This window comes from Dendrobates tinctorius, unplaced genomic scaffold (assembly GCF_039654945.1).
Source record: "Dendrobates tinctorius isolate UK_male_01 unplaced genomic scaffold, ASM3965494v1 ptg000022l, whole genome shotgun sequence".
NCBI lineage: Eukaryota > Metazoa > Chordata > Amphibia > Anura > Dendrobatidae > Dendrobates > Dendrobates tinctorius.
In genome coordinates this window covers 64,899,668-64,910,048 of record NW_027361690.1, presented here as the reverse complement: position 1 = coordinate 64,910,048, position 10,381 = coordinate 64,899,668, and the positions used below count along the sequence as shown (strand labels likewise).

The 10,381-nt window shown below is 40.6% G+C and overlaps 1 pseudogene; it reads right to left on the bottom strand.

Moving 5' to 3' along the window:
* Positions 1-8,624: 8,624 nt before the first annotated feature.
* LOC141084420 (uncharacterized) lies at positions 8,625-9,324 on the bottom strand (annotated as a pseudogene).
* Between the last annotated feature and the right edge of the window lie 1,057 nt (positions 9,325-10,381).

The window sequence follows — 10,381 nt, the reverse complement described above, 5'->3', positions numbered from 1 at the left end:
CATATATATATATATATCATAACAATTTGAATCACTAGACTTTTTACAAGTAAAAAAAGGAAATATAAAAAGATAACAAATATTTGGTTTCTCAGCATTTGAAAAAGTCCAATCTTTCAAAATATAAAATTAATTAAATCAACTAGTAAGTGTTGTTGTCAGGATCCTGTCAGCATCGGCATGCAGCCTCCACTGAGCAGGGACTCACCCGCACTGTAGGGGTACTCGGGTCAGGTACAGTCAGAAAGTACTGATACACAGGACCTGTGGACGCTGAAGTTAGCAAGCAGACACGGGACCTACGATCATTTGACTAAGGGGGCGGGGCTTAGCATCCTGCTTAGTGAGATGGCAAGACACCATACAGGATTACTCAGAGTCAGGCAAAACGGGGTTCATACACAGAGGTAGCAGTAACGTACCAGGGATGTGACAGAACGGATAGTCAGGGCCAAGCAGAAGTCAAAACCAAACGGACATAGAAGGTACCAAGCAGAATCCAAAACAATATCCAGAGCACAGACCGAGTCATACACAGATAATCAAGCAACCAGAACACAGCACAAACACACTCAGGGGTCACCCCACTATGCCAAGAACAAGAGTATAACTGACAGGGATGGGAGCGTCCTGAGGCTATAAGAAGCCTCTCCCAGAACAAGGGAGAGGCCACAATCATAAGCCCCAGGTGTGCAGGTAAGTCTGCACTGGGATCACAACCTTTAACCCCAGAAATGCCAGTCATCAGCACTGGTTCCAGACATTAACCCCACGTGTGCGAGTCAAACCCGCACTGAGATCATGACAGTTGTATTGAGGAAAAATATTGAAATACCAGAACTGCACATATTTTGTTCACCACAATTTTGCAAAAAAATGAAACTTGATACTATCAAATCATAGTACCCCAAAATTGTATAAATAAAAGGAACAGCTCACAGCGCAAAAAACAAGACCTCACATAGCTTTATTGATAGACAAATAAAAATATTCTGGGTCTTGAAAAATAGCAGCAAAACCATTTTTTCGCAACGTTCTGAATTTTTTCTAGCAACAAAAATGCATCAGTTTGGTAACACCAAAATAGTACTGACCTACAGAATTATGTTGCCAGGTCATTTTTACTACACAATTCACACAGCAAAAATATAACTCAAAAGACAATGGCTGAATTACATTTTTACACAATTTCATCATACTTGGATTTTTTTCGTCATTTTCTTTCACTCCATGTGATAAAATAAATTATGTAATTCAAAACTACAACTTGCCTCCAAAAAAATAAGCCCTAGTATGTGTATATTGGTGGATAACTAGAAAAAGGGGAGGAAAAAATGAAGAAGTAAAAATTAAAATTGTCTGCGTTTTTAAAGGGAATCTGTCAGTAGCATCAACCCTCTTGAGTCATGCACAAGTGCTTCTCACAAGCACTAAATTAGAATATTATGAAAAAGTTAATTTATTTTAGTTCTTCAATGCAAAAAGTGAAACTTATATATTATATAGAGTCAATACAAATAGAGTAATCTATATCAGGTGTTTTTCTGTTAATGTTGATGATTATGAAAACGTAAAAGTCATTATCTCATTAAATTAGAATAATTAACAAAAAACACCTGCAAAGGCTTCCTAAGCATTCAAAAAAGTCATTTAGTCTGTTCCAGTAGGCTCCACAATCATGGGGAAGACTGCTGACTTGACAGATGTCCAGAAGGCAGTCATTGACACAATCCACAAGGAGGGTAAGCCACAAAAGGTCATTGCTAAAGAAGGTGGCTGTTCACAGAGTGCTGTACCCAAGCATATTAATGGAAACTTGAGTGGAAAGAAAAGGTGTGGTAGAAAAAGGTGCACAAGTAAGTGGGATAACCGCAGCTTTGAAAGGATTGTTAAGAAAAGGCCAGTCAACATTTTGGGGAAGATTCACAAGGAGTGGACTGCTGCTGTTGAGTCATTGCTTCAAGAGCCACCACACACAGATGTATCCAGGACATGGGCTAGAAGTGTTGCATTCCTTGTGTCAAGCCGCTCATGACCAATAGACAACAGCAGAAGCATCTTCCCTGGGCCAAGGAGAAAAAGAACTGGACTTTTGCTCAGTAGTCCAAGGTTTTGTTTTCATATTAAAGTAAATTTTGCATTCCATTTGGAAATAAATGTGCCAGAGTCTGGAGGAAGAGGCGAGAGGCACACAATCCAAGCTGCTTGAGGTCTACTGTGAAGTTTCCACAAGCAGTGATGGTTTGGGGAGCCATGTCATCTGCTTTTATAGGTCCATTGTCTTTTATCCAGACCAAAGTCAGCGCAGCCGTCTACTTGGAAGTTTTAAAGCACTTCATGCTACCCTCTGCCTACAAGCTTTTTGGAGATGGAAATTTCAATCTCCATCAAGACTTAGCACCAGTTCACACTACCAAAAGTACTAGTACCTGGTTTAAAAACAACAGTATCACTGTGATTGACTGGCCAGGAAAGTCACCTGACCTTAATCCTAAAGAGAATCTATTGGGTACTGTCAAGAGGGAGATGAGAGATACCAGACCCAACAATGCAGATGAGCTGAAGGATACTATCAAAGCAACCTGGGCTTCCATAACACCTCAGCAGTGCCACAGGCTGATTGCCTCCATGCCATGCCACATTGATACAGTAAATGCATTTACTGAACATGCATTTCAGTAGGACAACAATTCCGATTTTAAAGTAATTTCTCAAGCTGGTGTGATAAAGTATTCTAATTTATTGAGATTATGACTTTTGTGTTTTGATTGGCTGTAAGCCATAATCATCAACATTAACAGATATCAACACTTGAAATAGATCACTGTTTGTAATGACTCTATATAATATAGGAGTTCCACTTTTTATATTGAAGAACTGACATAAAGTAACTTTTTGATGATATTCTAATTTTGGGAAAAGCACTTGGACATGTAAGACAAACAGGGATAACAGAAAGCAACTTAAATACAAAAACACTCACCAAGAGTAGAGAGGAATAAAGGGAAAGATAGGAAGGTACAAACCAAATGGGAATATGATAATGGAGAAATAATACACCCAAAAATAGCAGAGAATAATCTCCAGCAGCAACTATGAATTTCAACTCTAACAAAAAGCAACTTACATACAAAAACACTCAACAAGGGTAGAGATGAATAAAGGTAAGCAAGCCAGGAAGCAAAGCTTTCATTGGCAGGTATGAAAAAGTGTGGCCAGGTTTTATAGAGAGGGAAAACGAGCAGGTCAGGAGCAGCTATGAGATGAGCTGCATTTCTCTAACCAGCATACAAAGAGAACTGAAATATACTAACATTTTGATGATATTCTAATTTTGTGAGAAGCACTTGTAGGTCATAGGACTCTCAATAAAATTATATCTTGATATCTGTGACATGATGTCTTATTCCAGAGAAATTTACATTTTTCATTAATGTATAAATTAGCTGTTAAGATTAGTGATGAGCGAGTATGGTCGTTGCTCGGGTTTTCCCAAGCATGCTCGGGTGATCTCCGAGTATTTGGAAGTGTTTGGAGCTTTAGTTTCTGTCGCTGCAGCAGCATGATTTGCGGCTACGTGACAGCCTGAATACATGTGGGGGTTGCCTGTTTGTTAGGGAATTCCCACATGTATTCAGTCTGTCAAGTAGCCGCAAATCATGCAGCTGCGGGGACAGAAACTAAATCTCCAAGCACTTCCAAATACTCGGAGATCACCTGAGCATGATCGGGAAAACCCCAGCAACGAGCATATTCGCTCATGACTAGTTAAGATCTATGGGCCGGACTCCCTGAAAATCTGTAGTCACTACAGGCAGTACACCCTGAACGTCACCTACGGACAGGGGCTCCCTAAGCACCAGTTCTAAAGCAAGTTCTGTGCATAACATTGGAACGCTGTTTGCCTCATATTACCCATACAGCCCCATTGGGTCCAGCCAGTGCCACTGACACTGGAGCACATACTGACGCCTTCTTTATTATCAGTAGTACCTCATTCATACCCTCAGAGATAGCAAAGAAAGATACTATCTCCTAATGTTTATGTTTTGGAGACATGGTGAGGGTCAGAAGAATGGTCTGATGTGAAATAAGGGTTGGTAAAATGGACCCTTTTGCTACCCGAACAGACAACAGCTTAGGAAGCATTACTAATGGAATTGCGTGCTGTAGGGCGAAAGTAGCTGGCATGAAATTGCCCTCAGCCCTAGAGTCCATGCAAGCCTCAGCAGTGAGAGTAGTAAACCCAAATGTCAAAGAAACCCCTAAGACCAATTTGGGAGACACATCAACTGGAGCTTGTCAGCCTCTACCTAAGGCCACTTCATGCTGTGACTCCTTCTGATGATTAGGACATTTAACAGCATAGTGGCCGACTTGCCCGCAAGCAAAACAAGTCGGTTGTGATTGCACAGAGTGGGTGACTGATTCCATTCGGGAGACATCCATGTGTTCTACTGAATTATCAGCTTGAACTGGAGGACACACAGGATTGACGAAGTTCGGAGCCAATAGAAACCTATATTTACTTTGACCTTGTTCCAAACCCCACTCAGCATGCCGGAGATCAACACGAGTGGACACTGATATCAATTCCTCCAGGGTAGTTGGAATTTCCCTAGTGGCCAAAGCATCCCTGACATGATGTGCCAAATCACTCCAAAAAATATGTATCAGGACCTTATCAGGCCACTCCAACTCAGAAGCCAGTGTACGGAATTGGATGGCAAATTGACTGACCATGGTTGAACTCTGAGTTAAAGCCAGGAGTTGGAGTGCAGTATCATGGGTAATTTGTGACCCACAAAAAGACCTCTTTTAGAGTGCCCAAAAAATGAGAGGCATTACGAATCAGTTCGCCCTCTCACTCCCACAATGGCCCTGACTTAGTAACTTCACTGACCGGTAAAGCAAAAGAGAAAAACTCAAATGACGTTAGATCCAACACCCTGTTAACCTCACAGGGAGGTATTGCCCAAACAAAGGACGAAACCAATAGCGATCTCAAAGCCAACAAGTACATACAGCAAATCTTCTCTCCGGAGGACCCTGAATTCTAATGACTTAATGCCAGGCCTTAACTCACACAGACAAACTCCTCTCTGGAGAAGCCAGAATTCAAATGGTTTGATGCCAGCCCTGAACTCACGCTGACATAGATAACAGCTGATACAGTGTGCACACACACCGAACATGGATGATACTAGCACACCCACAGGCATCGCTGAGAGCCTTTTATGCCCAAAGCTCCACCCCAAACACTCACACTGACATCGCCCATGGGACAATCTGGCGTCGCCACATCACCAGAGCAACTAACCTCTGAGCACCAATGAGAAGGCGCCACATCACGGACATGCTCAGTCAAATGATTTCTGGACTTAGACTCCAGTGCGCAATGCGGCGCGTGCAATACACTGGTACACTGGTTATCTACGACATGACTGGAGAGCCAGCAGTAACCAAACGTGTGGCATGAGACTGAGCAGCATACTTGAACTGACATCCATGCTGAGCAGCAGACTCAGAGGCTGGGACTGAATGGAAGACCACAGCACCTGACAAGGCCTGGGATCCATCCCACACAGCAGGAAAATCCCAGCGCCTAACAGTGAGTAGAAGTAATAAATGTGAAAATAGTATTAGATGTCTGCTGGCAAATGCAAGAAGTCTTGAAATCAAAATAATTTGGTGACTGTTATGTCAGCCACAGACTACAATGTGGTGGCTATCACAGAAAGTTGACTCAGCAAAAGTCATGACTGACTGACAAACATAGAGGGTTATACTACATTTAAAAAAGACAGGAAAGACACAAAGATGGAGGGCAGTGTATTTTCTTTAAATCCAACTTAAGACATGCTCAATTACAACATTGGGGAGAGCTGAGACAGTGTAGATTAAATATGGGTAAATGTACATAGGGATGGCAATAATGAAAAGCTGCTAACTGGAGTCTGCTACAAGCCTCCTAATACAGCTGAACAAGTAGTGGATGAAATGGTGCAGCAAATAATAATAGGGTTCATATTTTGGGAAATTTTTTACTATCCAGTAGTAATGAGTGGAACGTTGGATGTTAGGGTCCAGCAGGTTTGGATGAACATGTAAAAAAAGTTTGAGTACCAGAACAGTACCCGAATCTGAACGTGAACGCGGACCCCATTCAAATGAATGGGGGCCTGAACATCCATTGTTTGTCAAGCTGTCATCTGCATGACAGCCATCAGCTGTGACCAGAGATAAAAAGTTTATCTCCGGTCACAGAGGTGTCGGCTGATGAGAGAGTACTACTCCCATCAGCATTCGACTGCTTCCGCTAATAACAGGGAGTGCAGGTGCTGCTGATGAGAGCAGTAGATATTATTTTTTTTTAAAAAAAGATGTTGGGTCTCTTCTATTTTTGATAACCAATAAGGCAAAATTGACAGCTACAGGCTGCCACCCTCAACTGTCAGCTTTATCATGGCTGATTATCAGGAATAGAGGTGTCCACATGCTATTTTTTAAAATTATTTAAATAAATAATTAAAACAGCGTGGGTTCTTCCCCCATTTTTTACAACCAGCCAAGCTATAGCAAATACCTGGGGGCTGATATTCACAGGCTGGTAAGCGGCCATGGATATTTCATTGAAGTCCTGGTCCCCTGTAAAAAAACAGAAAGTAATAAACAATAATCCTCACCTAACCCCAAATTCATTGAAGCCCTGCTCTCCTGTAACAAAATAAAAAACAAAAGTAAAAAATAAAAACAAAAAACAACCATATCCCTCACCTGTCCATCATACTGTCCCATGCCGTAATCCACGTCTGTGCTAATTGGTTTTCAACCTGAACGGTTCCAAGATGCGAGAGTCCAGGCTGAAAACCATAGAAGAATGAGCTGTTGTGAGTGCAGCACCAGTGACTACCAGTGACGTCATCGAGGTTACTGCAGGCTACTGAGGACTGACGCTGCGTTCCCAGCTCACTTTACTGTGAGTGGCCTGATGAATTACGGTGACCTCAGTGAGATCACTGCTAGCACAGTGAGAAAAAAGATCACAGTAAGAAATTTCTCACGGTGAATTGTGGTGAACTCACTGAGCTGAGCGCTGCACCATGAAACTTTAATTTAATTAATTAATTAATTTTTAAAAAAAGACTTGGGGTCCCTTCTATTTTTGATAATCAGCATGGCAAAACTGATAGCTGCAGGCTGCAACCCTCAACTGCCAGCTTTATCATTGCCGGTTATCAAGAATGAAGAGGTCTCCACGCTGTTTTTTAATTTATTTATTTAAATAAATAATTTAAAAAAATGGAGTGGGGTCCCCCAATTTTTAACAACTAGCCAAGCAAAAGGTAACAGCTGGGGACTGGCATTCTCAGGCTGGTAAGGGGCCATGAATATTGCCCCCTCAGCTTAAAAATAGCAGCCCACAGCCACGCCAGAAAACATGCATCTATTAGATTCACCAATTCTTGTGCTTTGCCTGGCTCTTCCCACTTGCCCTATGGTGGTGGTAAGTGGGGTTAATATTTGAGGGATTGATGTCACCTTTGAATTGTTAGGTGACATCAAGCCCACAGGTTAGTAATTGAGAAGCGTCTATAAAACGCTTGTCCATTACTAACCCCGTAGTCATATTGTAAATAAAAAACACCCAGAATAGAGTTCTTTATTTAAAATAAAAATCCATACCCTGTTTTGCAAATTTATTAAAAAATAAAAAACTCAGTTCCATATACAGTATATATATATATATATATATATAGACACGTTACAACCATTCCATTGAAGCCCATGTCACTTGTGAAAATACAGAAAATAATAAACAAAAATACTCACCTTACACCTAATCCACAAATCATAGAATCATAGAATCATAGAATCATAGAATCGTAGAGTTGGAAGGGACCTCCTGGGCCATCTGGTCCAACCCCCTGCTCAAAGCAGGATTCGCTAAATCATCCCAGTCAGATGTCTGTCCAGCCTCTGTTTGAAGACTTCCATTGAAGGAGAACTCACCACTTCTCGTGGCAGCCTGTTCCACTCATTGATCACTCTAACTGTCAAAAAATTTTTTCTAATATCTAATCTGTGTCTCTTCCCATTCAGTTTCATCCCATTGCTTCTAGTCTTTCCTTGTGCAAATGCCCATATCCCCTGTCAAAAAAGAAAAATAATAAACAACCATATCCTTCATCTTTCTGAAGTGCAGCTAATCCATACAGTGTCACAATGATTCTGTAATCGCTCCTGTCAGTGTCTAACGCCGAGCTCCAATGTGCTGCTGAGAAGGATGATATTTAAAGAGAATCTGATGTTGCACTGCTTGTTGCATAGCTCCTGAATACCCACAGTTGCAGTAGAAAACTTCACAGATCAGATTACATGGAATAAGAAGCTTTTATTTCTCAGAACATGAGGTAAAGGAAAAATGCAGTTATTCAGTGCTGCATCAGGAAGTAGGAAAACAAAACTGAAATTACAAGAGAGACCATTTCTCTTACAATACATTAAGCAAAGAAACGTTACACAACATCGCTATCTATTGTCAGATCAGAATAAAGTCCTCCTTTACTCAAAGAAGTAAACAACTTTTGCATATACCAACACCCTTTCTCAACAGTGAGGACTTATTCAGTCAAACCTATTTTCTTCATTAGTCTCTGATGTTTTTCAGTATTCAATGCCTTTGTGAAAATGTCTGCTGTCATATCTTCAGTTGGACAATATTCTAATTTCAAGATTCCTTGCTCCTAATAATCCCTCAAGAAATGATACTTCACATCAATGTGCTTGGTTCTTGGGTTAGCTTTTTCCATCTGAGCAAGAATAAGACATCCTTGATTGTCCTCATTTAATTTTGTTGGTTCCAACTGAGGTTGTCCTAGGTCTGTTAGCAATTGTCTTAACCATAGAACTTCTTGATCCGCATGTGCTGCTGCAACAAATTCTGCTTCTGTTGACGACAGCGTTACTATTGATTGTTTTTTACTAGTCCAAGTAATTGGTCCGCCTGAGAGAAAGAAAAGAGAGCCACTGGTAGATTTTCTGTCAGTTGGATCTCCAGCCCAATCTGCATCAACGTATCCAGTTAAAATGCATTTATCACTTGTAGGCAGTTTCAGTTTAACATTGCTAGTTCCTTTCAAATAAGTTATTACTCTCTTCATGGCATTCCAATCCGCTTCTATTTCGCTTAGATACTTTTCTACTCAGAATTCCTACTGCTGCTGTGATGTCTGGCCTTGTAATAGTCGCTAGATACAGTAATTTTCCTACTGCCATTCTGTATTCTTCATTATTTGGTAACACATTTTTCTCACTATTCATCTCTTTAAGATAATTAGTTTCCATTGGAGACTTCGCTATTTTTGTAACCTTCAATCCAAATGTTTCGGTTATGTTTTGAATCATGTGATTTTAATTAAGTAAGAAACTTTCATCTTCTTCTCTTTCTATCTGTCTTCCTAGGTACTGTTTCACATTTCCAAAGTCTTTGATCTCAAAATGTTGATTCAGGATTTTTAGTATGTCCTCTTTATCCATTTCTTTTTCAAAACAAACTAAAATGTCATCAACATACAGTACAGACCAAAAAAGTTTGGACACACCTTATTCAAAGAGCTTTCTTTATTTTCATGACTATGAAAATTGTAGATTCACTCTGAAGGCATCAAAACTATGAATTAACACATGTGGAATTATATAATTAACAAAAAAGTGTGAAACAACTGAAAATACTGTATGTCTTATATTCTAGGTTATTCAAAGTAGCCACCTTTTGCTTTGATTTCTGCTTTGCACACTCTTGGCATTCTCTTGATGAGCTTCAAAAGGTAGTCACCGGAAATGGTTTTCACTTCACAGTTGTGCCCTGTCAGGTTTAATAAGTGGGATTTCTTGCCTTATAAATGGGGTTGGGACCATCAGTTGTGTTGTGCAGAAGTCTGGTGGATACACAGATGATAGTCCTACTGAATAGACTGTTAGAATTTGTATTATGGCAAGAAAAAAGCAGCTAAGTAAAGAAAACCGAGTGGCCATCATTACTTTAAGAAATGAAGGTCAGTCAGTCTGAAAAATTGGGAAAACTTTGAAAGTGTCCCCAACTGCTGTGGCATAAACCATCAAGTGCTACAAAGAAACTGGCTCACATGAGGACCGCCCCAGGAAAGGAAGTCCAAGAGTCACCTCTGCTGTGGAGGATAAGTTCATCCAAGTCACCAGCCTCAGAAATCGCAGGTTAACAGCAGCTCAGATTAGAGACCTGGTCAATGTCACACAGAGTTCTAGCAGCAGACACATCTCTACAACAACTGTTAAGAGGAGACTTTGTGCAGCATGCATTCATGGTAAAATAGCTGTTAGGAAACCACTGCTAAGGACA